Here is a 27,845-nt window from a genome sequence, read left to right on the forward strand (position 1 = left end):
GGAGGAACATTAATGAAGGGGATAACACGACATAAAATAGGGACGTAGGAAGCTCAAGCTATTCAGGTTACCCAAGGCAAAGCCGAGAGGCGAGGATGGCAGATCACACACCACTGCAAACGGTGAGAAGGTCAAGTTAGACAAACCCATGCGGATCGCGTGCCAGCATTACCTGGCTGGCTGCACCTGACGGGCCCTCAGCCACCAGCTGGGCCCGCCACCCCGGGGCGAACAGCTGTGCACGGCACCGTTCATTCCCGAGCGCGGACAGCCTCCAGCGGGGCGGGGGCGCGTTCCCGTGCCAGCGCGTTCCCGTGCCAGCGCGTTCCCGTGCCGGAGGTGACAGCGCGGTCCCCGCCGAGCGCGCACCGCCCGCGCTCCCGCCCCGCGCCTGCGGCCGCTCCTCCGGCCACGCCCGCCGGGGGCGGGGCCACCGCGTGTGACGGACAGGTCCGCGGGCCAATGGCGCGTGGCGCGGCCGGCAGCGCGCGGTGGCGGGGCGGGGCCTCGCCAATGGCGCTCCGGTTGCCGGGCGCGATGGCAGCGGCGCCTCCCAATGGGAAAATTCGCGGCGCGGGAGGCGCGCGCCGGTTCGCGTGCGGCCGCAGGCGGGCGGCGCGCGCGGCGTGCACGGCGCGCGCCCCCTCACATCCTCTCACGCCCCCTCACGCCTGCCGCCCTCCTGCCCCCAGGTGCGAGTGTTGAGGAATGTGCCCCGATAGGAAAAATAAACAAATAAATAGAGAGATGGGCGGGCGGTGGCATCATGGTCTGGGCCGGGCAGTGCGCTCCCGTCTCCCCGCGGGCCGCTCCGGTTGTTTCCCGAGCAATAGTTTGGGGAGGGCGCGCGTTTTCCAGCCGTGGCCTTGGACCTTTTTGCTGGAACGGCACCGTCAGCGGCCAAGCCGGAGTGTGGGAGCGGGGACCCCGCGGGCCCGATGGCAACGAGTCCATGTGCTCTGTAGAGAAGGGGGATTCCCCTGTGTGCTCTAAAAATCACAGTAGAAAAGGTAAATGCAAGAAAAGGGTTAATGAGTACTTCCACCTCCCCCTCCTTCCTCCCCCACCCCCCCCCCCCCCCCCCCCCGTTGGATAAAGATGGTCTTGGATACCCTTTGTAAATAGGAATGTGGAGGTGGGAGGGGAAAATCAGCCCGGCTCCGACTACTCGGCTGCCTCGGTGGGTGAGCGGGCGGCAGGAGCTGGTGCAGCCCGGGCGCTCTCCCGGGGAACGCGCGGGGGACGGACGGGCACCCGCGGGGCGGGCACGGCGGGAGCGGCTCCTGCGCGAGAGGAGGACAAGGGCTGACATGCTGCCCAGCGCCTGCCCAGCGGCTTATTGAAGAGTTGGGGGCTTTCACCTTTTTATTATTTTTTTTAATTTTTTTCTTTTTTTCTTTTTTTTCTTTTTTTTTTTTGTTTTTATTGTACGCCGCCTCCTTGAAGCCAGTAGAAGCAAGGAAATTAAGCTGAGGACAGAGGAATAAGACGGAGATGGTGAGCAGATCGCTGGGGTGGGAGGGAATGAATGAGGTTGCCGGGCTATTCTCTGTGAGGTTCTTGCAGGGTGTAGTACGTTTTGGGGTGATTTTGCATCACGATTCCAGGTTAGACTTCTTTGTTTGCTAAAGGTTGCTGGTTCAGGTTTAACAGCGTTCATCAGTTTATTGTGAGATGCGCAACGAGGAGTTGATGTATGCGAATGCCTGAATTACATACGCAAGCCACACACACAAGCAAGCCCTAAACAAACCAGCATTTTAATAATCCTGCAATATGATGGGCAGCTTGTGTCATGGAGGGAAGTCATTGCTCTGGTTATTTGTGGCATGCATAGGAGATGAGTCTCTTTGTAGCAAAGACCAAACAAAATTAACCTATATTTTCACACACGCGACATCCATTACAGACTTAAAAGCCAGAGTTAGAGGTTATTTTTTAATTTTCGCTTTCCCTGCGGTATTGAGGTTCACGGTTAAAATCTGACGTTTGTAGAAGTTGAAAAACTCTTTGAAATGTTCACTTCTAGTGAATATAAAATAGTAAAGACTGTCTTTCGTGCTTTTTCTCTTTTTCTTTAATGTAGGCACTTGTTTGTGTATGTGAAAGGGGGAATTCTTAAAACATGCACTTTGCTTGTTACGCTGTACTGTTGTGCCTTTAGGTAGGTCACAATGCAAAACGTGATTCATAGCATGTTAAAAAACAAAACCCTAAGCAGATTTTTTTAATCAAGTGAAGACCTGTTATCGTGCCAATGGCTTGAACCCTAAATGCAAGTTTTGCGGGGGGAAGGCGGGAAACAGCTCTCCTGATTTGTATTAATGGGAATGCTTTATGGTAAAAAATCCTGCTTCTAAATGACAGGATATTGACATTGCCTGATTGTAACTTCCTGTGGATAAAGTACTGCAATCTGCTGAATACACTAGTCCTTTAAGGCTCCATAAATTTAGACGTATTTTGTTTACAAAATTGTGTAGCACTGCATGGTGCAGTAGTAAAATCTGAAATTTTAGTGATTTTGGAAATGTTGCAAGGCACTGCAAAAGAGAAAATATGCAGCTTTGTATTAAATCCCTAATGGAAAAAAAGGAAAAGGTTTGCTGTAATAAAGTAATACAGGGTATGCATGGTGACTTAAGTAACTGCAGGGGCTGGAGAGTTTGGAGTTTGTATGAAAAAATAAGTTGTGAATTATGCTGGGGTCTTCATCCTGCAAGGTATTTGGATGAATGATTCTTAAATTTATTTTAAGCAGCATCTCTGTCAAGTCTTGTCTGAAATATTTAAATTATATGCTCCATTAGGCAAATGGGTTTATCTTCCCATTGCTTGGCCAAAGGAATGCATTAGGAAGGCAAGAACAATAGTTTGACTGCATGGTTCAAACTTGTGCATTGTTCAGAGATCATAGTTTGCATTTTATATGACATTGGTGATCTTTATGAAGTGGACTTGCTTTATTTTAATATTATGCCATAGTTGCAGTCAAATATCTGAATTTCAGTTTATATAATCATAGTTTTGATGTTCTGTTTGGCTAAAAAATAATTCCCTTCTTTGAATTTCATCTCTTAAATTCAAAATCTCTGCAATTGATTTCAGTATCAGTAAGTTTTTAATACTGGAAGAACCAACAAGAGTTACAAGTAAAGGGAGTTTCCCATTTTGTTGAGTTAGGACACTGTACTAGAAATGGCAAAATTCTTGCCTCTTGCTTATACTTCAGATTTTGTACAAACTGTAGTTTAGATTAGATATCTTGTCCTGAAGACCATCTGTATGCATATTACAGTTATATAAAACTAAGCTTCTGTACTTGATTTTATGTAATGCAACACATTATATCTGCAGTGCTTTTGGTGGATCTTGGGTAGTGTCAGAATTGATACACTGCAAGGAAAACCTGTTGGAATTCTTGTGCTGCCAGGTTTATAGTTTGTTGCTCTTAATATTTTATTGTGTGAGTATAAATCATTGACACAGACATTGTAAACAAATGCTGTAGCAGCTAAGTGTGATGTTACATTTGCCTTGTGTGTTTCCAGTTTAATCAGAGTGTGACTGTTCTGTCAGGTGTGGGGCCATCCTAATAACATCACAGTTACCTTCAAAGCACTTAGGTCAGTTTCTTTTACTTTCTTGTCTGTCTCTACACAATAAGGAGGAAAAGGCCAACTCTAGAGTTACACCAATATGGATGGGGAAGGAGTTTCACGTGTGTTGCATGCAGTTTCCTTATTCAATCTTCATGTGTGTCTCCTGGAAATTAGAAATGATATTTTAAGGATTAAAATTCGCCCATTTCTAGAAAAAGTGTTGTTTCCATAATGCAAGACATTCAGAGCATACATGTAACTTGACAAACATATTTGCTTTACAGAAGGGCATTAGAGGTTTCATGGGTTTAAGCATTAAAATAAGAACAGGGAAATTTTCTTAAATTTCAGGTAGGATGTGGTCTACCTGTGAGCTGAAGCAAAGCAGATAACCACCTGAGCATCTGAGAAAAGAAACAATCACCTTAGATAATGAAGTGGCTTTAATTTCCTTCAGCTAACTTGTGTAAAACAAAGCCAACCCCAGAAAACTGCAGTGCAAGTGTTTTGTTCCCTGTTTGTCCTTTTCACTCCTACCCTTGCATTTCACAGGCAGTCCAAAACAAACTGCAAAGCTTCTTCTGGTGCAGTCTGCTGAGCTTCTAGAGTGTACATCTTCTCCATTAGCTTAGGTCACATTTGTTTTAAGTAGGATTTAAAAGAAATAGCTAATTCTAGTGAATCCAGTTCTTTTTGTGACTGGTTTTGTCAACATTCTAAGAACAGACATCTTAATTTAGTAATATCCAATCTTTTGAAAGCCTGACAGTCAACCCTCTGGCATTCACAATTTCAAGTAGCATTTGGTGTGTTGTCTGTAAATGGCTAATCATTTAATAGTAAGTGGACAGCATCTATTACTCATTAATTTATTTACAGTGATCAAACAAAATAATTTTTTGGAGTCCTGATGAAACTCATCGATTGCCACTGTTTCAGGGTAATCTGACATTTTGACCAACCAAAATAAATGCTTTTCTTGGAATATCAGTTAATCTTGTGGATTAAAAAATGTGTAAGATATCCAGTAGGAATGTGTGTATGGGTGACATTTTTAAATATTTTGACCTTTTGTAGAGAATGCTTTGATTCAGGTAATGAAGCTCATATCTAATTACTCCTCATTCCTACAAAGAACATATATTTTCTTACAGTGTTGTCATTACTGGGAGCTTGCCATTGTTGGAACAAATGTGTCTTTCTGAGAATACTGAATCTTAACTAAGGCAGCATTATACTCTTGAAGTAACTGGCTTGATTTTTTTTAACAGGTTATTTTATCCAATTCTGTAAAAATTGAAACTGCATTTGTATGTATGTGTATATATATATTTGCTTTGTAGGTACATGGGTTTTGTTCCATCTAGATAAACATTCATGTGAAAGGTATCTTGGTTTGATTCTGCAAGTCTTAATACTCTATATAATCAACTGGTGTTAACTACCATGAGATAAGTGATTTTACTATAGTAAAGCACATATTTTGACTATATATTTCGAAAGAGTAAAATTGTGATATTCAGATCACAGGTTCCAGACTAAGGGCTCCAAGAAGGTAGTTCTCCTCCACCACTTGCACAGTGGTGATGCTGCTGCTGGCAGTATTACAAGGTACTGAGATCCATTGAGAACATATGGGCAGGGTTGTGCCTCTGTCTCGCTCTCCAGTTTATATTTCACTGGGAAGACCTTTCTGTTCCTGAGCTACATGCAGTATGCTTCATCTCTTCAAATATGATGGTTTTCTTAGACAATTTGGGATTTTTGTTCCATAAGGTCCTTGACTGGGTTGTCAAAATCTTCTGTGCATGCTTCAGTTGATGTTATTTATAGTTATGCTTTTTCTGCATCTCAGAGCACATCCATTTTGTTTCAGAAGCTGTACAGGGTTTCCATGAGATACCGTGCAGATATACACCAGTGCACCACCAATCTATTAGCTTCTGATTTGTAGGTCAGGGAGGAATTGAGATTTTGCTATCTAAGCAGTATCACCTCTTTGCTGCTTCAGTGCTTACGTGACATCTCAAGTTGGCTGAAAATTAAAAGGACACTGTCAAGGTATCTTTGACAATTTCATTTTTATTATTTATTTTGTTTGCCTTGTTACTGCTGTCATAAGCCATTGGAAACTTGAAGTCTAGTGTCTTAGCAACAGGCCTTTGTCCTCCAGAACAGGTACTGTTTAGCTGCTTATGGTTTATTTAAGAGTTGTGAAGCATTTTCTGTCTTCTGAAATGCATTATTGAATTACAGCTTAAACATTGCAAGCAAGTGGGAGGGAAGAAGTGAGTAAATCAGTTTGGGGTAAGTTCTGATATTTTGTCATTACAGCAAACTCAAAATATTTATTATTTTCCTTATTTTTTCAGAACCTAGTAATTTGGAGTCTAGAATTAGCCATCAGTGCTTCCTTTTCACTGTTATCCTTGAGAGGGGACTTTTAAGGGGATTGGTACCAAGACCTGCATTCTGGTTGGAAATAGTTGGAATTACCTGATGAAGTAATCTGTGTGAGAATTCTTACAGGTGCAGTCATATTGACTGACTGAGGTGCTGAGCAGTAGTTTTACAGGAGCTGGGCTTTGTGTATCACAAATGCCTTTTTTCTGCTCTAAGCTTAGTTACCTTCCCCTCTTATTTCTGCTCTCATACAAGGAATGATCATGGGGCTTTTTTTGTACAGAAAAATGTTGCCCTAACTTGTTCCTCTATGAAGAAGTCTCTTATTAACTGATCTACATTGATTGCAATGTAAAGTCAGTGAAACTAGACCTACAGTTTCCAGTTATTTAACTGCCTCTTCTTCATCTGCTCTGGTGGTGGAAATTCTACCCATGAGTTAAATACCTCCATGGAATCTTCTTATTACAGTAAATGTTCTCTGTTTAATTTGGGTTATGTAGTGATAAAATTTTAAGTAACTGCTATTCAGGCCAGTGATAGAAGTGATGGCACAGACTTTTTTACTGGATTATCCTGTTGGTGAGAAACTCTATTGTCATGTTTCACTGTCAACAGTGTCCATGGCTACTGGATTCACAGCTTGATGAGAGCTGAATATATATCATGATATTGGGTAGTCTAATTTTTGCAGGTTTTAAAGGGGAAAACAATAATCTTTTTAGTAGTATGCAAGTAGCAAAGCTTGTAGAGTTTGCCCAGAGGAAAGCAAATTGCAGTGGGACTTAAAATATGGTTCATAAAGTGCCAACTGTCTTGGGGAATGAGAATCTCAGGTGTGAGTTCACTCTAGTTGGAGTAGCTCCAATAACTTTGGGCATGTTGATTTGATGCCTGATTGAGAGAGGGCAGCCACTTGTGGCTGTGGATTAAAACAGTGCATACAGACAGACTGCTCTGGAGGCTGATCCAGTCTGTGAGGTGCAATCAAGTCTTCTAATTGGCACTTTGTGACTATCCCTCTGCTGAGTAGCAAATATGGGCATTTTATGGAGACTGTTTTCCAAAATTAGGAATTTAAAAAGCTGAAATAATCTAACATTCTATCTACAATTCATAATCTGATGCAAGGAAGCTTCAGTCATGTTCATCAGTAGAATGTCAATAGCCACTCATAAAACTTTGGTTCAGTTTTGTGTAGCAGTACCTGTCTTCTCATGGTCTCAAGGTATTGAAAACTGTTTGTGTATGCAGGATCCATAAATTTGAAAGTTTTCTGCAATGTTTAAGACACATATTCTTTTGTCCCAAATAAGGATCACATGTGAATTTATTTTATCAATGTAATGTCAAGTGAAGTCTCAAACACAAATCCTTGAAAACTTAAACTGACAGTGTTTTACTTCTTTGCTCCACAGGCTAGGGTCATGCCATGCTGGTATAACTTCTCCTCATATTTTTAGACTGGTTCTTTTTTAATTCAGTGTGACAATACAAGTAGTGAGTTATTGATGGCAACTAAAGTGAGACCATTATGACTGTAATCAATAACATACCTGCATAGAATAACAACTACTACCAGGGACATATTTTGTATTGATTCAGAAGTTTATGCTGTCTCCACTACACCCAGTCTGCTACTTCCATAATTTATGTAATAAAATCTCTACTTTGGAGAAGCTGTTACTAAGTTAAATACCAGGAAATGATGACATATCAAGATGTAAATTACATATTGAAGATTTTACTACAAGCAGAAATAGCACTTGCTAAATTCCTGTGGGTTCTGATTCAGGACCAAGGCACTTCCTTGCTGCAGGCTGCAGGATAATGGAAGTCAAAACTGTGTTCCCTCTCCTGAAGCAGTATTTTAGAGCTGCAGGATGAGGTGCTGTTTTTAATGTGGTGTGCAATGGAAGATTACTGAATTGTTCAATCCATAAGTTTGAAACCTCTGTAGGTTGCCACATTTTTTTCCCCCCATGTTTCATTGTGCTGTGTTCCTGTAGGTGATAAACAGTCTTTGGTTTTCACAGACTACTCGCTATGCTGATGGTGGGATTTCTGAATCCCAACCCATGCCCATCTATCTAGACAAGGAAACAATCACCTCATTTCATTCATGGTCCCACAAACCACTTTCCACTGTTTTAGAGAAGCAGTATGGCAACTCTGATTTTTAGGAACCTTAGTATTTGAGGTTCTGAAGAATTAATGTTAAACTGAGCTGAAGCTTGTTATATATATAAAAGGAACATGAGAGAATCTCAGTTACATATATAAATAAATTGATACTTTGGCTGAGACTGTCAGTGATCTGTTATGAATTTATACCCGAACTCTTAAAGGGAATTAGGCACCTAGTGCCTATTTAATTCCTTTATATTTCTTTACAGGATTGTCACTGAAACCAAGGGTTTAGGAATCCTTTTGAAAGCTTAGATCACAGGTGCATAAACTTCCTTGACTTGTTTCTTTCATGTTTGTGTGATTGTTACAGCTTTATTTTCAAATACAGATGGATTTATTTGGTAAGATGTATTGATGTGTATATTTAAATTTTTGGAGCTATTTTAAAAATGCACATACTGATCAGTTTAAGAAAAATGTCAATCTCCACAGACTATGACCAAACTTAAAGAAGATCTGAGCATAAAACTTGATTTTTGGTGTCAGCATATGTATTTGTTTACATTTGGATTTGAAAGACAGGGTCATACAATAAACACAACAATTCCATGGCCTTTCTCACCATGCTTGTTTAAAGCTGCACAGTTTTGAAGGCATTCAGTACATTCCCAAAACCTGAGAAAATAATTGAGGTACATGCAGCTTTTGGGGAGTTTCAAAATACAAAGTTGCCATTTATACTGATGTAAACTGTGTAATTAAGTCCAATTTCCAATTGAGGTTGTATAATTCAGAGAATATTGAACATCTACACTTGCTTCAGGCTGTCTAGTGGACTATATTGCCCACAATTAAACAGATGAATGCACAAATAAGGATAGGCATCCTTCCAACCACTTATAGCTATATTTAGCAAATTCTTCTCATTTCCCTCTCTGTAGGAGTGTGATGTTGGTAACCTTAACATTGGCCAAGAGAGCTGTCAGTGTCTTAAGCTCTGCCCTACAAGGTTTTTTACTTTCCCATATTGTTTTGACCTTGTATTTGCTCCCTTTCTTTTGGATTAACCATTTATATGTCCTAAATGAAAAAAATTGCTTTGCATTATGCATCTGAATGTAGAAAGAAGTAGAAGGTCATTCTCTATGCCACAAGGGATTAGGAAGGTCTTTAAAGTTTCACAAGTTAAATGTTCTGAAATGCATTAAAGATACAACCAAGGCAGGGGAACAATGCAGAAAAATCTCTTTTTTTATGGACATCTAAGGTATGGATTCTGTAATTTTTTTACATAATTTTATGTATCACTATTTCAAGAACTACAATGACTCTTGTTACAATGCAGCAGCCTTTCTATGTAGTATTACATTTAGAAAACACAGAATTGGGCTGTAATTACCTGTAATTGGCAGTACACATTTTAAGCATACATAAGACTATGTATTGGCTTATTGTAGATTTTATTTTTTGTACTACAGGCTTACTACCTGTGCAATAATGAGTAAATATAGCTGTGTTCTGAAGGTGCAGTGTTTAGCCAAAGAAATTGGCTGCTGATCCTGGTAGTGAAAGAACTTACCAGGTGCCAAATGCAGCTGTGTCTGTCGCAGTAATGCAGGTGGGAAGAGGAGGCTCTTGGGCAGGGATTTGGTGTATGTGGGATTGAACTGTGTGATTCCACCAATGGTGCAGAAAACAAGGCCTGAGACAGAAGCCTTTTAGCACTTGATTATTTAAAGTAATGCAGGGTATAGTTTGTCATGGTGCCACAAAACCAGGGAAAGACTAATAAGAATTACAGGATAAGTTCAAGTATTTCTTGTTAAAAGGGGTTGAAGTCTAGGAGAAAGCAGCTGGTCTCACACAGGAGAGAGGAATATTTTAACATTTTAAAATTTTTTTCTTTGATGTGCTAAACCAACATATTTTAAATCTGTAAAAGCCTCAAAAACAGTAATACTAGTATTTCTGTTATTTCAGAAATACACAAACTGAGGAGCTGTAATCTGTAGGAAAAGTACTGATCTCACAGTTTCTGATTTTGGTTAATTACATAGGGATAAGGCATGTAGAGATTTCAGAAGCTTTAATGTCTACATTGTAGTTTAACTAGGAAAACTAGAATTTCACATGATGTCTGATTTAAATGAGCTGTCTTCTGTCTGTAATCTGTTAAGTATATCTGCATGTACCTATGAGGCTGCTATCCAGAGGATATAATTCTTTTGTTTACCATTTTGGATTGATGTGGATGGAATCAATACCAGTTACTTTGCTTTTCATTACTGAAGGCATTTGAAATGTTGACCAACATTACCTTCCTTGTGTCAAACAGATCACAAAACCCTTATATACACACATTTGACCTTCTAGGACATTCTTCAAAGAACTGGCAGGCTTACCATGTCACTTTTTTCCTCACTTGACGAAATTAAATCTAATTAAGAGGATCCTACTAATACAATGTAGATACAGATTACAGGTGCACAGTGTGCAGAGTCCAGAATGAAAATAGCTGTAATGGAGAAGCCAGGGGAGGGGGAAGACCCTGAAATAGGCTGACTTAATTATCAGTCTTGTACTCTAAAATAAGAGATTCAGTAGCTGCACTGATATGAAACATTTACAGCAAGTTGGAAAATTCTATTGGGGAAAAATCTCTCAAGGCATTTTCTTCTAGACAATATAAAATGAGAAAGGCATTATGCACAAATGCAACAGTTCCACAATTTCAGTATTAGTGATTAACACCTGATATTCATTTCCCTCTTCTTCATCCAGGTGTGGTTTGATTGGGTACACCTGAATTACCTAAGTGCTTTCAGAGTGGAAGCATGACCAGAATTGGCTTCTCCTTGGGAAACCTTTCACATTTCACTGGCTGTTAACGTTGTCCTTCTTACAGCAAATGTCACTTGAGACTTTATAATAGAGAATAAAAAAATATGCTTGTGCATGGTTGTCATTTCACATGAAATCAAGAGACTGATTTCTGGTAGAAATCTCAAGAGCATTGAGTTCATGCAAGCTTCTCACAGATCCCCCTCAGAATAACTGGGTTTTGATCATATTTTTTGAGGCAAGGAGTATTAATAGTAGATTATCTGAGAAACTAACTATTTAAAATACCTTTGATACTATGAAATTGAGAGAAACTTAACTTAGCGAGAATGTACAAGACAAAATCCAACTAGTTTAAAGTAGGTGTAATATCTAGGACTGAAAAAAAGTGTGCTTGTTTTGTGTGTCCTTGTGTGACTGGGGAATTTAGAGCAGTCATTGGAAGATGAAGGAATCCAACTCTCTGCATTATTGGACCCAGAGGCCATACTGTGTGATTACTAATGCATGCAGGCATGGTCAATAAATTTCATGGTTATACATCTCATTGTCATTTTTGGAGCTCATTGATTTAAGCAGCTTGTGCTGATCAAGAATATTACAACAGGCAGCACAGTGTCATATGCTGACAGGTACAAAGTGGAGGAGCCTTACTTCAATCAAAACTGAAGAAAAATTTGCTGTTAGTGTGAATTGAATGCTGGAGCAAGTTGGCCAGAGATTGCAGAGATCATGTTCCTGAAGATTCTCAAAACATGATTGGAAAAGATCCTGAGCAACTTGCTCAATTTGCCTCTGCTTTGTGTAGGAGAGTTGCCAGGTGATATCTAAGGGTATTTCCAGTCTCAGCTGTTCTGTGTCTACTGTGCAAAAACCAGAGAGTAGTTCCAAGGTTGCAAGACAATATCCCTTTCTGTTTCTCACCAGTGGGGATAAGGCATCAGTGGCTCTCCCTTTTCCAGGGCTGGCTGTGAAGGGGAGCTGGATGGACAGAGCTGAGTCAGGCTGGGATTTGGCTGCAGGTCTGAGGGCACCATTAGCAGCTGCATTTATGAGACTGCAATTTGTGATTTTAACCAACTTGGTTGTGTCTATTTAAATTAACATTTAAGGTCAAACTTCTGTCATTAGTGCAGTGAAGAATTTTAAGAGGTTTATTCAAATTTAATGCTTCCACTGTCACTTTCTACAGCTGGCTTCAAAGCATATTGATTTACATTGAACATAATCTTCTAATGAGTTTTTGTTTTTGCCAGGAGATACATGTTTCTTCCATTATCTTGTTTGCTTCTATTTTGTTCTTTGTGAGTAATATTTGCAATTACTTTTCTACAGTACCGTGTTGGTAACAGCAGCAGGAAGCCATAGTTAGCTCAGCTGGAACATTTTGGCCTCTGGAGTTCTTGTTACTGCATTCAGAGTAAGAAATAACTGCCTGCTTATCTTTGTGCCATTTGGATACTCTCATACCGTTTTTTGTTCAATATTTCTTTATTGGTTAAACTTAAGACAGCTGGTGGGAATAGAAAATCCAAATTGATTGTAACAGATATTGTCTGACATTGGCATGTCTGTAACTAGGAAGATGAAAACAATGTGCAGTAAATATTTTGGACAAGCTGAAAGAAGTTGCTAAAATAATTCTTAATTGTCCTGCTGGCTAGACTGGATGAACAAAGTGAAAATTTGCTTTTATTTGTGCACACTTTTGAAGAGCCTCAGAATTGCTGTGATCATGTATTGAGCTGTATGTCTGCTCAGTGCTTTTGTGGACATATTTTCGTGTTACCTGTAACTTCCATCAGAGCTGTGTTCCTGTGGAGAACATGTCCTGTGGCAGTTTGGGACTGGGAGAGCTGTGCTCAGTTTGCACCTCAACAACTGGGCTGCATTAAAGCACCTTGAAGACATATTTGTAATATTAGAATAAAGGTGCTTAGCCTTTGTTTAAAATCCTGTCTCTCTGGAAGCAGGTTACCTAATGAGCATGTTTTACTCATCTCATGGGGACAAAGCCTGAGCTGTTAAATTTCTGGCAGCAAAACGAAACAATTTTTGAACCAAGTCATCATTTTCAGCATCAATAGAAGGTGATGCCCTTGTCAGCTGGCATTGGTTCAGCATAAGGTTCCAGTCAGAATTGGCTGCTTTAGGCTTTGAGCTGCTCTTTAAGAGACCTTCACCCTTCCCTCTGTTTGGAGCTGCTGCCATGGTGGGTCTATTGAATATTTATAAGAAACTATTACGAGACTCCTTCCTCAGTCACAGTGTAAACTCGTTAGTTCTCGTCTGGCAGAATGAAGCTTGTTCAGGCTCTTGACAGACTCTACTTCCATCATTTCTTCTCTGCTTGCTGTTGTGTGTTAAGCCATGATACTGATCTAAGTTCAAAATACTGCTGCACTTGTACTACTACGGTAGTTTCAAGGTTGGCTTGGTTCCTGAGAAGCTCAGACCTTGTGGGACCTGGAGTTTGGCAGACTGCACTCATAACCTTGTTTAAAAAGTTAAGGCTGGAAAGCTTGTTCTCTTGCTCTGCTGCTTGACTTAACTAATGTTTTAGTCAGCTGTGCACAGAGATATCCAAAATCACATTGAATCCTCACCCCTTGCAATTTTTAGAATATGACATTGTAAAAAGTTAGGGATCTGTTTTAATATTAGGAGATTGTTCTCATCAAAAATTTTCACAGTACACTTGAATTTCTCTTCCCATGAACATTTTCAGATGCTGGAAAGAGATGAATTTTTAATCAAATGTAAATTACCAGAATGTCAAACACCCTTTTTGAACAGTTTCTCATAAAAGAGAAAAAATTACAACATACATAAATGTAAGTTATGGATAATTATAATTTCTTCCTGAACTCTTCTTAGGTCTTAGAGGCATGTGTACGTAGCAGGGTATCCAGATTTGTAGCTCAGGTGATACCTTAAGCTTACATCATCATGAAGAAATTCACTGATTATTTACTTTTTTTTTTTGACAGACCATAGTTTTCCACTTGTTTTAAGAGTAGAAGCTTTTAAAATGGCTCATACAAGATAGACATATTCAGTTAAAAATAAATTTAGAAATGCAGTTTAGGATTTGTTGCTATGCTTTAAAATTTTGTCAAGCTATTAGTGGCATTTTTAAATACGTAGTATTACCCTACCGATATCTGTTTAATATTATTTCTGATGATTACTGTAACTGTGTTTCTTTAGGTTTAGAAGAAATTGTGTGTTCATTTTTTTCTTGGAAAAAGGGTTTTTTAGAAGGGCAGACATTGGCAAGATTTTGCTTCTGACCTCTGGATTCAGTTGCTCATCAAACAAAGTCTGAATTGCTAATAAAAATGAAACTTTTGAGAAAAATTCATGCCTGAGGTTGGATTTGCACTGATTCAAGATGTTTTTTATGATTAGACCATCTCCTTCAGTACTGTTTCTGGAACAACGTGACCCTTTTAATGAATTTTATTTTGTGACAAACTGAATTTCCGTGTACGTGCTCGACTTGTTTGTGTATTTCATGTTTGTTATATGGTTTCTCCTTTGTTCTGCAGCACTTAAAAGCATTTACTTATCAGAGTTGAAGATAAATAAAGCATCCTGTTAGTAATTAGCTAGATTTTCATTGTGTCATCCTGAAGGCCCTGGAATTACTGTATTGAGACATAGTGTTGTCTTACAACTTGTAAATTATGAAATGAAACGTTAAATTTAGTTTGGAAGATGATGACACCTGAGGAGAAAATACAGATTTCTGGGAGGCAGTCAAATGCTGACTTGCCTAAAGGAATTGGGGGACAAACCCCAAAGTCTTCCTTCATGAAAACAGTCTGCAGGTAGTTTAGTTCATATCTTTTAGATCACTTAAAAATCAGTTTCTCAGATATAAGAATCTGTTTTTCCCACTGAGTTCACATACATCCTTTGTGGATGAGAGTGTTTTGTCTGGTGTTACTGGGTTCAGGTGTGGTCTTGTGTGGGAGTACTCTTCATCCAGAGCAGTAACCTCCCCCAGTAAAATAACCCCTAATTATTTGTGAGATTGATTACTGAAATCACTGCTGTGAATCCTTGTTTCATGTGACTGTCCCAGAAATCCAGTGTAGGCAGCAGTAGAAGAGTCAATGGCCAGTGGTGCTTTGGCATTGTAGTGCTACAGCTACACTTGGACATTTATTGATCAATTGATTTATATATTTATTCCAATCACAAATAATTTTTGGAGTTCATGGCCCAAAGCTGTCAGTAGAAACTTTGCCACATACTGGAGCACTCAAAGCAGATAGACATTTCAGCCTTGAACTTTGATTTTGGGAACTCTAGAGATGGATGAAAGCCTTGAATTCAGCTGTTTTGAACTAGGGATGGCAGTGCAGTTTTGGCAGGTGTTTGGGCTGTGAACTGTATGGGAAGTTGTCTCATTCCTCAGGTCAACAAGCCTTTAGTCACCCTAGTTCCAGAGTTTATTCAGAGTTTGATCTGCCTCTTATGTTTTCCAGGGATATCCATAACTGAGTTGTGCTTTATGAACAAGGGAGGGGCCTAACAATCGCCTGAAAGGGTGGTAAGAGTTGGCAAAATTTCTTATATCTGTTTATATCTCTTTCATTATTACATGTGTTTGTGTGTATGAAATCTAGAAAGCAAAATTGTCTGGGACAGTAAATAGATTTAAAAAGTAGCAGTCTCACAGTTGACGTTCGTTAGGCAACAATAAAATGATAAGACTAAATTCTTTTTATAGTAATAGCCTGTAGTGACCTTCCTCTCAAATAGAAGGACTTTTGAACTGAGTATGGCTAAAATATGCAATAAACCTGCTTGGAATATCAAATCACCAAATAAAAACAAATGTTTGTTATAATCAAAATGTAAAATAATCAACTGCATATAATGTAGCTAATAATAAAGCTTCCACAACACTATAAATGGGCCTTGTCAAGCTGTTTTGTTCTGCTACTGCCTGGTGTTTAGAGAAGAGGTGAACTGACTTCCCACCTCCTGACTGCCCCTTCTCAGCCCCTCAGGTTTGTGTTCAGCTGTACAGACAGGTTGCATTTGGGGTTGTTCCCAGAGCTGTCTGTGCAGAAATCTGTGCCAGGGGATGTTGCCCAGTTCTGAACCGTGTTACCTCAGCATGATGGGGTGTGGGCCTTGCTGCCCCAGAGCCTCCCTGAGAGGAGAAGGGCCTGTGGCAGAACAGCACAGTCAATGTAGGCAAAGAGCAAGCAATTTATTAATTTGTGTGACTTTCACTGATCTTAGAAGTTATTCCTGAGACCTGACCAGGCAGAAGCTTCCTTACACAAGGAAAAGTAATTTACATTGGTATAAAGGAACATAATTAAAAAATCCCTGATCTTTTAAATGACTAAAACTAGAAGATGGCTGTACTTGCTAAATGAATAAAAATGATCAAATAATTCAAACTTCTAAAAGCTTTAATTTCTTTTTATTAGTCTTCTTTTAAATTTGTTTAAGGGAAAGTAGACTTTTGGGTAAAAGATGGGAATACAGTTTACACAGTACAACAGAACTGAAAACTATTGCTTCTGAATATCCTAAGCAGTATAAAAGAGGTGGGAGATTCCTTAGGGGATTTTTCACCATAATAGTCAGCCTGAGGTGAAATTCGTATTTCAGTAAACTATTTAGAGCAAAAGAAAATAATTTTAGGGGTGAAAGGGAATAAAGTAATAGGAACAGTTGGTGTTATCTTTCATCACACAGCCTCACTACTTGCTTAAAATGAGGTAAAAAGGTATAAGGCAATCAAATGAAATGCTGTTTGTAGAGACATGACAAACATGTATCTATTTTTATTCTGCAGTATATTTGTGAAGGTAAGGAATGTATAGCTTTGAAAATCTTGCTGCTTTTTATACACTGAAGATTCAAACAGTACTAATTGTCCTATCATTACCAAAGGGCTTTGTTACAGAGTTCATGTCTAAGACTGATTTCTTGTTTCAGAAGTGAGGTATTCTCTGTGTTCCTTTTAAAGAGCATGTCACCCTTAATCAGGAGAGCCATACATTTTCAGAATGATGGTGCTTTCAATTTATTGCTTGTCAGCCCTAAAGAATGCTAGTCATTTTCTTTACAAGTGCAACTCATTGACTGAAACTGCTAACTTATAAAGCAATTTTAGGTTTATTTTGATTGGTTATTGGTTTGTGGCTTTTAATGATGAGATTGGATTGCATTTCTGTGCAATAGACATTGTGGTGGAAAATCTGGAAAGTTGGAGCTGTTTGGAACTGCTCTTACTCCCACTGAGGTCAGCAGTAGCATTTCTGTGGCTTTCAGTGGGAGTAACATTATACTGTCTGAATGTGAAGACTTTTCTTTCAAAAACCACTTATAATAGTCTGCTTTAGTTAGGGTTACATGAAAACTAAGTAACTATTGTACTGCTTGTTTATGGAAAAAAAAAAGGTATTTCCTAAGTAGGAGAAAGAAGTTGTAACCATTTCTGTTGTGCCAGCATATTGGGTTTTTTAATACCTGCAGCTCTGGAAGTCGTAGAACAAAACTAGTTTTGATTATATCCTCCAGTGTGTTTTATTATATTGGCTGTGGGAGTAGATTTGAGCAAGCTGAATGCCTCTCACAGGGCAGGGAGTGCTGCAGGATGAATCCTTTCAGGTATTAATGGTCATGTAAACAGGGAATCTGCATTGGAGAGCAAGTGTCATCTGAATACATGGAGTTTTCAAAACTGTGTGTTAGTTCTCAACTTTCCATTGAAAGTTAATTATTATTAGCGGCATTTCACAGATGTCAGTTAAGAAAAAGCTTTTTTCTACAGAGGTGAACATTTCAAAATGTGAGATGCTATGTTTGCTATGCAGTAACTGTCAAAAGAATTTTTTAAGCCCTTCTATGAAGATGCTATTGCAAGTGAACTTGGCATAAGAGCTTCTATCCCATGGCTGCCCAAAAAAGATTTCTTAAACATCAAAAATAAATGCCTTTTCAGAAATTAATACTAAATAGTCATTTCCAGAACTGTAGTTGTGTGATTTAAATGGTCAGTTTTGCTTGCAGTATACAAAATGGAGTTGACTTGATTTGAAATGTGTCCAGGCTGCCAGATTTCAGACCTCAGCCATCCAGAATGGGTGTTTTTAAGCTGTTAAGAACATTTTTTTTTCATTGTAATTAATTTTCTTTCCCTAATTCATTGCTTGTGAATTTATGGCTGCTTATTTTGGGTTTCTAACATATTTTCTGGAATGATCAAGAGTGATGAATTAATCTTAATTGATGGATTACTATACATTAATCAAACTCTTACTTAATAAGCTTGATATTTCTTGCAAGTAAGCTATTTCTTAAAAACACTGTCTGTAGATAAGTTTATTAAATTAAGACTTGAGCATATTAGAGTCTGTCACATATGGGAAGCACAAGTTATGACCCAAATACTCAAATTACCCCAAGTTAGCATTTTGTTTTATAAGCATTTGCAGCACAAACAAATCTGAACTAAATAATTTTAGAATGGTATTTCCCCTCCATATATTGTACATTATATGTAGATGTTAATTAGGGATTTTTTGTCTGTGGTTCTTGGAGATTATTTTTATCTGGTTTATCTGATGCCAAGTCTATTTATCTCAAATGGGAAGTTTTACTTTTGTCTCTGCATGACATGGTTTACAAACTAAGTCTGATGACTCTGTGTTGTGTGCCTGACAATTTACCTCTACATGATTATCATTAGTTAATGATCATTGTGCTGAGTCCTACTTTTGCCTTCATTGTTATCCACACCATGATAGTGCCTTTGGTGGTGTTGAATAGCTGTAAAAAGTACATTGGATTCTCATTTACAATATGCATAGATTTATTAAATTACAGTTTAGGGAGCATCAGAACTCCTGAAATACTGATTACTGCAACAGGAAGATTTTTTTTAGGATGTCTACTAAATGTTTGCAAAATTCTTAACCTCTCCGAAGAAGAATTTCATTGAATTGCCTGGCTGAGGTTGGCCTTAGAAGTCTGTATGATCCATCGTTGTGTGCTGCCCTGCTTTCTGCTTCATGGCTTGGGGAAAACCTGCTTCATCTGAGATGCATTAGTATTCAAACCCGGGATGCTTTTCTGGACTCAAAGGACTGATAATCTGTATTTGGGATATGCATGTGGAAACATGCTAATGCAGACCTATCAATGGAGCTGTTCCTCTCTGCTCACATTAGTATTGAAAACAAATATTAACTTCTGATCCTTGAGATCCAGCTGCCAGTGTTTGTGTTCTGGTCAAACGTGCAGTGCAGCTCCTCTGTCTTATCTTTGCTGACATATTCCCAGATGCCATACCAAATTTCCCCATATGGATCCAATGAGGAGATAACAAGTTTAGAATTTAGTCTGTACTTGCAAAGCAGGAGTCATGGTAGGCCTTCTTAATATTCATTCAGTGTTTGTAGAGACATCTCTGGCAAGATGGAATAAGATGGGCATGGTCTAGTAAAACTACAGTGAATAAAACTTTAGGACCCAATCTCTTGATTGACACTTCTTACAGCAACATCTCTATAGAATTGACAAGACATAAATATTAGGCAAATTTTCTCCTTTTATTTAGGTTCATTAAGGGCATTTCCAAGCAGATGAAGGAAACTTGGATGGTGAAATAATTAAACAAAAGATAGAAAGCATTATCTTACAAAAATGTTACAATCCCTGCTCCTTAATGAGCCAGAAACATCTTCACAGACCAGATACAGATGGAATTGAAATGCAACCAGTTTAGCTGCTGCACTATCCCATGGTGACTGTTTTTTAAGTTTTCCTTCAAGAGTTAAAAAATATACTTCATACAAGAGGACAGACAAATTTTTTTTTTTGGCTTTGAGCTACTTTCTTGATTTTTTTGTACTTTCAGTATTAGTCTTCCATCATAAACTTTCATGCCTTTTTTATTTGCTTTATATGGTGTAAAAATTGGTGCTGGGCTTCAACAGGGATGTACATAGAACAACTCTTCTGAAACTGACTTGCAACTGTGCTGTAGAAATGTGTTGGAAATTGTCAGGAAGAATTTTGTGAGACTTTATCTTGCACAACTAAAAATAAAGGGTTTTCCTGTTAAAAACCTTATGACTTCACTGAATTTTGAGATAGGTTGTAAAATACCTACATAGTGATGTCAAGAGCATTTGGACTCTAATAAAACAGTCCCCTTTGCATTTTAGATTTAAAGCTGAATTTTTCCTCCATCTGGAGGGTTATGCATGAACAACTGCAGAGATGTGTTGTTCCATGAGAGTTCTGGCAGGGATAGTTTCCCTGGAATGGTGCAGTCAGGAACAGAAGGGAAACATGCCCTGATCTGTCTCAGCAGCTTAAAGCATCACTTGTTCCTCCTCTCCTTCCTGAATTCCAGTAATTGTTGTAGCTTCAGATCGCCCACATCAGTAGAAAAGAAGACTTTGTTTCTTGCCACTGCTCCCTACCACTGCCAAGATGGACCCAGGGCATTTTTGATTGGGGGTATGAGGGCATATTTATCACATTAAAATGATCATTATCATATCCTTTTGTTGGCATTATCTTCAGCATGTTCTTTCTTTTAATTGAATTGTAGCTTATTGTATGGCAATTCTTTTGCTTTCCTGAAGTGTTTCTTCTCCTTAAGAGGGATATCTGTACAGAATCTGAACTGACAGCTGACAGAAGATTGACTTCATAATGCTGTAATGGATTGCAGTACTTCTTGTTTTGAGCATTTCTTCTCTTGGCACTAGGATTTGTGAAAATATTTGCTGGGAGTTTTTTTCATGTTTTTCTATATACATGTATAGGATGATATTTTGGCACAAAAATGTTACACTTCGTTTAGTGACAAAGAAAATTTTCAGCATTCTTGGAGAAAGTTGGTGTGTTTGATAGTTGCACATCACTCTCAGGGTATTTATAGGTACAGGGGGCAGCACAAAGATTAAATGCTTTCCAGCATGTGTTAATGCAGTATTATATCTTTCAAAAAGGTTTTTTTATGGAGCTGAGTTTAGAAGTATGTTTGAAAACAGCCTTGTCACACATGTCATCAAGGTCAGAAGGGAGAGAAAGCAGACATTTCAATGTTGCAACTAAGTTTTGTGAAAGGACTGTAGAATGTTAGTGCTTGCTAACCAGTGAACCAGTCTCTCCATGTCTCTTCAGCAGTCCTGCAGTAGAGATGATGCAGTTTATCCTGTTCCATGAAATTTTGAGCTTTCACTGTTTGGGACTTGAAAGCTAAACTTTCAGGTACTGTAGTTGATAAAAGCCACTGATTGATTATGAACCCAAAGTGGCACCATATGAAAGCCTGGAGTGCAAGGTGTGGAAAAGTCCTCAAGTGAGGTTGGAAGTGTGGTGTCTATACTTGGAAATTCTCTAGTTGTTGATGTAGTGGAGAACAGTGGTTCGTTCTTGCTATTTATAGACAATGGAGGCTTTTTTTGGCATTTTTATCGTGGTTTTCCACCATGAGTTCTGGAGAAACATGAACAAGTTCCATGTTGTAGCACCTCATTGGTGGTGAAAACAGTTCTTTCCTTGGAGTGCTGCTTTAGAACACGTTTTAATTTCAAATAAATATCCAACTGAAAAACACTTTGCTGAGTACTGGACCTAATTAACACTGTCATTTAGATGTTTCTGCATTTAGTAATTTAAGCTTATTACTTACATTTTTAGGAAGCTGATGTGCATGTTGGTAGCATTCAGGTGTTAATTAAAAAACACATAAGTAAGTAAACATCAGTTAGATCAGTTAGATTAATGCTATGGCCCCAGACCTGGAGGGGTGCAGCCTCATCAAAACCAGACTTTCTGTAGTACCCTTTGTGTGCCAGTGACATTGAAGGATAATGCTGCTTTGTATTATTCTTATAGCTTGAGAAAAAAAATTCTACTGATTTATTGGATTTATTCCAGACTTAAACCACTGTAGAAGCATACTGCTGCTGTGTAAACCTTTCTGCCAGCTGGTGGAAATGTATATACCACTCATCCTTTGACTTATGTCTTTCACTGGCTGATGTTTCTTCTCCAATTGCTGAAGTTGAAGGTCAGTAAAAATCCTATTTAAAATTTTAACATAATGGATCTTGCTATGCCAGAACTTGCAAATTGCTCTCTTTAACAGCAACTGGAGAGTCTAGACTTTCTGGAAGGCAGGAATACTGGAATGGTGTTCTGTACTAGCCACTACCAGTAATTAAAAGCTGTAAGCATTGGTTAAGATATCTGTGGTATGTTTCTGGAATGATTTTCTGTGGAATGGGGATCTCTGTTGACCTTGGAACTGCTGGATTGCAGTCAGTATACCTGTGGTGTAGTACTAAGCACATACAAGCATGGTCTTTGCTGATGAGTTTGTAATTGACACAAAGCTTCACTGGCTTTTCATGGCAGTCTTTGCTGTTTGGAATTCAGAAATAGTCATGCTATTTTGGCACAGCAGGACATTTAATTGAAAATAACATCATGGAAGTAATTTTTCCCATTAGACTTTACAGAAGATCTGAATTAGATCCTAGCTTTGTATTTGAGATAGAATTTTTGTACTATTTCCTTTACTATATAAATATTGTATGGTAAAGAGTTGCTGTTATTTATGCCATTTCAGTGGAAAGTCAGAATTTCAGGTCAAGCAGAGTTGTGGGATAATACACTTGACAAGGCACTAGGTGAGATATTGTAGATCCAGTTTTTAAGTACTAAAAGGCTGAAGAAGACTGTACTTAAGGCTAGAAGAAGACTATTAGAGGCATTGATACTTGAGGTTCTAAAGGCAAATTCTGGAATGAAATTTGAAAGGCTTTGAATGGTGGATGATGGTGGAAGTAAGGGCTAGAGTACAAGTCTGGAGTTACAAAATGGCTAAAATAGCTGTTTATTTTTATTGTAAGTGATGACATTTGCAATACAGCATTCAGGTGGTATCAAAGCTACAGTGAAGGAAACTAAATAAGAAAATTCATGGGATTTTGAAGATACCATTCTGCATTTCTTTACTGTCTGTGATCCCACTGGAAGATGAATTCTCTTAATATAGGAGAGCTTGCATGTTCATACTGTGTTAGGCAACTCTCGGGCTGAGCTAAAACTACTGCCTGTACTCAGTGCTGTGCATGATATTTCTGGGCTGGAAGGAAAGAGTTACACACAAACTTAGAGCCTGTGGAAAAAAGGTCTTCACTCACAATGGAATTTGTCAAGCAGACACAAATATGCCATGGAATTTTTCACACTTGCTAATGGCTAATGGACTGTCTGGCAGCTCAGTTTAACTATGAAAACTCTTGCCTTCCTTTTTTCTGTATAGCACCACATGAGGAGAGAGCATTGCTGCATCATCCAGTGCTTTTGGGGTGTTATATTGAGAGCTTCCCACCCTGATTAACTTCTGAGAACAGGCAGCTCACAGCATAACACTGTTCTCTTTTTTTTTAATTTATTTTCCACTCTACTCTCCTGATCGATTAATATTACAGCTATTTTTGCCTGAAACACAGAATTATTTCTCTGTACAGTTCTCATTGAGAGATCCAAAGGGCTTCTTTACTAGTATACCACAATTAAATAGGAAAAGGTTATCTGGCCTTTCTGAGAACTCATTTAAAATGAAGGAATAAGAATATTGTTTCAATTTTCTTTTTTCTGAATAATAACATGCAGAGATTACATTTTGCACCTTGGTCCAAAATCCAATCAATTATTTTTATTTCTGTATGCCATGTAATTCCTTGGCATTTGAAGAAGATGGCACTGGAAAACAGTGCATATGGGTTGGGATTTTTTCTGTCTATAAGCAAGTTATTTTGATGTAATGAATAGAAGCCGATCCTCTGTCAGAAAGAGTTGATCAAATGTGAATTAATAACCAGACTGTATTAAAGTCTGTGACTAAAATGGTAAATGTTAATATGATTCCTTCAAAACCATAGGTATAAAATACAGTAGATAAAAATTTATCTTGGTCTGCTAAAGTCAAGTTAATTGGAAGAAGGGCAGTGCAGAAGCGGGTGGCATTTTGTTTTGTATTTTGTGACCACAGGGTGTTTCAGAATAGTTTGAGTTTCTTAAAAGGCAGATTTTGCTGGAAGGGATAAATGCAGGATTGTGTTTTGTCAATTTCTAATAGGAGTGGAATTTCATTAGCACTACTATTCATTTGTGTTGTGGGAGGAAGAGTAAAATAGATTCTCATTGACTTAAAATGTCACTGTCAATTCTGGCTGCTGGAATTCTCTGCAGTTTGTTGGCTGAATATATGAAAGAAAATAGGACTGTGGGTCAGCCCTGTTCAGTCTAATTAGGATCCATGAGGTTTTATGTGGGCTTATACATTTGTGGGTTTTGTTGTTGCAGTTGTATAACATTGTGCTTTTGTCTTTTCTTCTAACACCCACATGCTCTTTGCTTTCTGGTAGTGCTTCATATTTATTTCTGTAATGCAAACTCTCCTCTTGATTGCAGAATCATAATTTGTTGTGTCCATACTTCATACCTTTCTGTCCCTGGTCTCTTGGAAAGTCCTTTACATTTCTTTTCTTGCTCTACCAACATAATGTTTACGTGATTTTCTTGTCCCACTGCTGACAGTCTTTTCTTCAGCGTTTTTCTCAAGCTTGTGTTTATCATCTCCTTCAAAGAGCTGTACGACAAATCTACGTATCCGTATTTCTCTCTCTGCACTCATTTTTCTTCTGTTCTGTCTTTCTAAGCTGTGTTCTTGTCACAAATTTCAGAATACTCCTTATAGGGCAGCCTTTGAAATCAAAGTCTGCATACTGGCAGGAAGATACATGTGATTAGTTTCTGCTTTGGCTTAAATAGAAGAATTACCATCTCTGCCAGTTTCAAACACATAGACTTGCAAGCTGGCTACTAAATTCTAAACTTCTTGGAATAAGGTTTCTTATCTTCTTTTGTTTTGGTAGAAATACTTAGTAAAGATTACTGGAGAATTCTGTCCTCCCTGCTTAAAGTGACAGATATTGATATAGAATTTCCTGCTAGTTGTTATAAACAGCCTTCAAATTATGACTGCTGTGAAATTCTGTACTAGTGCACAGTGAAGTGACTTGAAAACAAAGCTAATGAACTCAGAAATTCAGAAATACCTGTTGTTAATCTTGCATTCAGAAGTACCACATTAGCTGAAAATCACTCCAGCTTCTTGTGACTTTTTGGTCTTGTAACTTGTAAAGATAAAGTGTCATTCTCCTGCAATCATTTTCTTATCTTAAAAAAGAAAATTATGTGAGGAAAGGCTTTAGTTTATAGATGATCAATCTCCCCATCAAAATTTGTAAAAACTACGTTATTTTTTAAACTTGCAGAATAACTGCCTACATTCCCTCTTCTAATAACCTCAACAACAGTTATATTACCTGGAAAGATTTCATTGCTTGTTCATTGATATTTTTAAAGTTACTATCAGGTATTGAAGACCTCATCTTTACAGGTCTTTGAGGAAAAATGAGGTGTCCCTGCAAGCACTTGGGTACTTCCTCCCCACTTCAGAGAGAAAAGTTTGATGTCTTTATAGGAGCAGGTGTTAATGGCAGCATGTTCAACAAGGAGTGTTATTTTTCTGACTCCAAAAGAGCACATTTTAGACATAAACAATTACAAATACAAGTATTGTTAATCCCCCAATTGTTCTATAGTAAGTAAAGTCTAGCACTTCCTTTTTAAAATACGGCTTTAGTTGAACTACTGCTTCTCAAAATATTTCCACTTATCTCTGAAGTCCTAATTATGGTATTCATCATATTTGAATATAATTGCTGCACTTTGCATTCTGTTCAAGTCATAGGACTTCAGTAAGGAATTAATTTCAGCTATTGCTTTCTTGCCTGCTGGAATCTGAATTTTGGACTTTATCTCCTTTGGTTTTTATCAGTTACAGTGTAATGTTTCTAATGAGGCTGTCTCATGCATAGAGTATTACTCTGAAATGGAACTAGACATTTACAAAATAATAAGTAAACACAATGTAGGTGGTTATAGGTGGTTATCAAGTGCACAGAGATTTTGGGATACAGCAGCTGTAACAGCTCCATGTTAATCCTGTTGTATACAAATTCTCCTAAATTATTTCATCTCTTTTGAGAAAAATATTATCTCTGTATAACAAGACTTATTAATTACTTGTCAAGTGCTTGAGGTGCTCTCCTTTACAAAAGGTATTGCTGGGTAGTTAAAAATATTTATTTTAGTGGGTGCAATAATAATGACTAGAACAGACCAGTAATAAACACATGCCTCTCTCACATGTCCTGAAAGAATTCGAACACTCAAAAAATAAATTGGAATATTTAAAGACTTGTGCTCCTCATAGATGAGGACCTAATGGAGCATTTTCAAAAGCTTGATAAATGCAATAAACTACAGATGCATCAGCTTGTTCACTGTGTGCTGCCAATCACACAGAAATTGGGACGAAGCTTTGAAGTAATGTAGGACTATATAATAATATTATTCTGTGCCTTTTTGGAATGTGTGACCTCTTCATTGAAAGAATTGCACATCTGCACTCTAAAGTTTGGAACTGATTAGAAAAGAGTTGCTAAGCCCAGTCATTTTCTATTACAACCATGGTGATTTATGTATTTAAATGTAACAAATTTCCTCCTAAAAATAATTAGTGTTTGTGTTTTGTCCCTCTTTATTTGATTTAGAAAAGCTTTCTCTGATGGGTAAAATTGTCCTGATTTCCACCAAAATGAACATCACGAATAGCTGCTCATTTTAGAGCTGTAGAGTTTGAGCTCTCATCAATGATAGCTTTAATGGAACATGATGATGCTTGACCTTGTCTTCCCTGCCACCTTTTCCTTATCTCTACTGAAGAAGAGAGAATGAATTTTGGGAGATGATGCTCACAGTAGCTTTCTCTCTTGCTGCTTCCCCAGCGCTGGGTCCCCTGTGCTGCTGCTGAGCTGTGCCTGGTGCTCTTTGCTGGGCAGTGCCATTCCTGCTGCACACACTGACACAGGAGTGGGCAAGGCAAGGGCACTGCAATAGAGAATGGGGCCTGGGAGGTTGGTGGAGCATCCCCAGCTCTCCCCACCAGCCCAGGGTGAAGACAGGCTCAGCACATGCTGAGCACAAATCATTCTGAGGCTCTCTGCACATTTTTCTCTTCTTTATCAGCCTTTTATGGGATGCTGTGAAGTTTCTTAGTCCTTGGGTATTATTTCCACGTGCAGCCTTGCAGCTGAGCAATTGTAGCAATACCAGAGTTCAATTTAACAGTATTTCTTCAAGAGCTTGGGTCCTTGACTGATTTGTAGAGGACAAATGAAAAGAGCAATTGCAAATGGGTTTCTGTGCTATTAGAGCTCTAAACAGCCTTCCCTCTTGGCTGTGTCAGATCATACCTCAAGGAGGGATGGGGAGCTATGAACCTTAAAAAGATTTAAATACATAAGTGCAGGGTCAACTTTTCGTATCAGTGGGTGTCTTTAGCTGGTCTTGAAGTGCTCAGCAGTAATAATTTTCTTTAATATTTTCAGGTAGCATTGAAGGTGGTAATTGAGTAGCAAGTATTTTGAGTTCTTACCTTTCTTAATAATATTTCCCCATAATTTACTTAAATTCACTATAGAACCTCGATTTTGGATTAATTTTAAAGAAAACATCATTGCAGCTTGTTGTGCTGTGGGGAAGATTTGTCTCTAGTGTATCAATAGCTGCACAAAACCGGGTAAGTTAGAGAGTGAACCAAGCCAGGAGAGGAAGAGGTTGTTAGGAAGATCTTTTAAAGGAGAGACATTAGCATACAACCTCCTTCATTACTCAGCTATTTTAGGGTATTCCATCAGTGCATAACATTAATCAAGGGAAAGAGAGCTA

The 27,845-nt window shown here is 38.5% G+C and overlaps 2 protein-coding genes across 2 annotated transcripts in view; one reads left to right on the forward strand and one right to left on the reverse strand.

The window, feature by feature from the left end:
- The window catches only part of TANGO2 (transport and golgi organization 2 homolog), a 28,317-nt gene extending 28,084 nt beyond the window's left edge, over positions 1–233 (reverse strand). The window contains exon 1 of the mRNA XM_059484901.1: positions 173–233. The gene's annotated coding sequence lies outside the window, so the exon portion shown is untranslated. The remainder of the gene's footprint in view (positions 1–172) is intronic.
- A 921-nt stretch (positions 234–1,154) lies between these two features.
- The window catches only part of ARVCF (ARVCF delta catenin family member), a 247,197-nt gene continuing 220,506 nt past the window's right edge, over positions 1,155–27,845 (forward strand). The window contains exons 1-3 of the mRNA XM_059485486.1: positions 1,155–1,180; positions 1,447–1,497; positions 15,473–15,537. The gene's annotated coding sequence lies outside the window, so the exon portion shown is untranslated. The remainder of the gene's footprint in view (positions 1,181–1,446; positions 1,498–15,472; positions 15,538–27,845) is intronic.

The sequence above is a fragment of the Ammospiza nelsoni genome, chromosome 18 (genome assembly GCF_027579445.1).
Source record: "Ammospiza nelsoni isolate bAmmNel1 chromosome 18, bAmmNel1.pri, whole genome shotgun sequence".
NCBI classification, from domain to species: Eukaryota; Metazoa; Chordata; class Aves; order Passeriformes; family Passerellidae; genus Ammospiza; species Ammospiza nelsoni.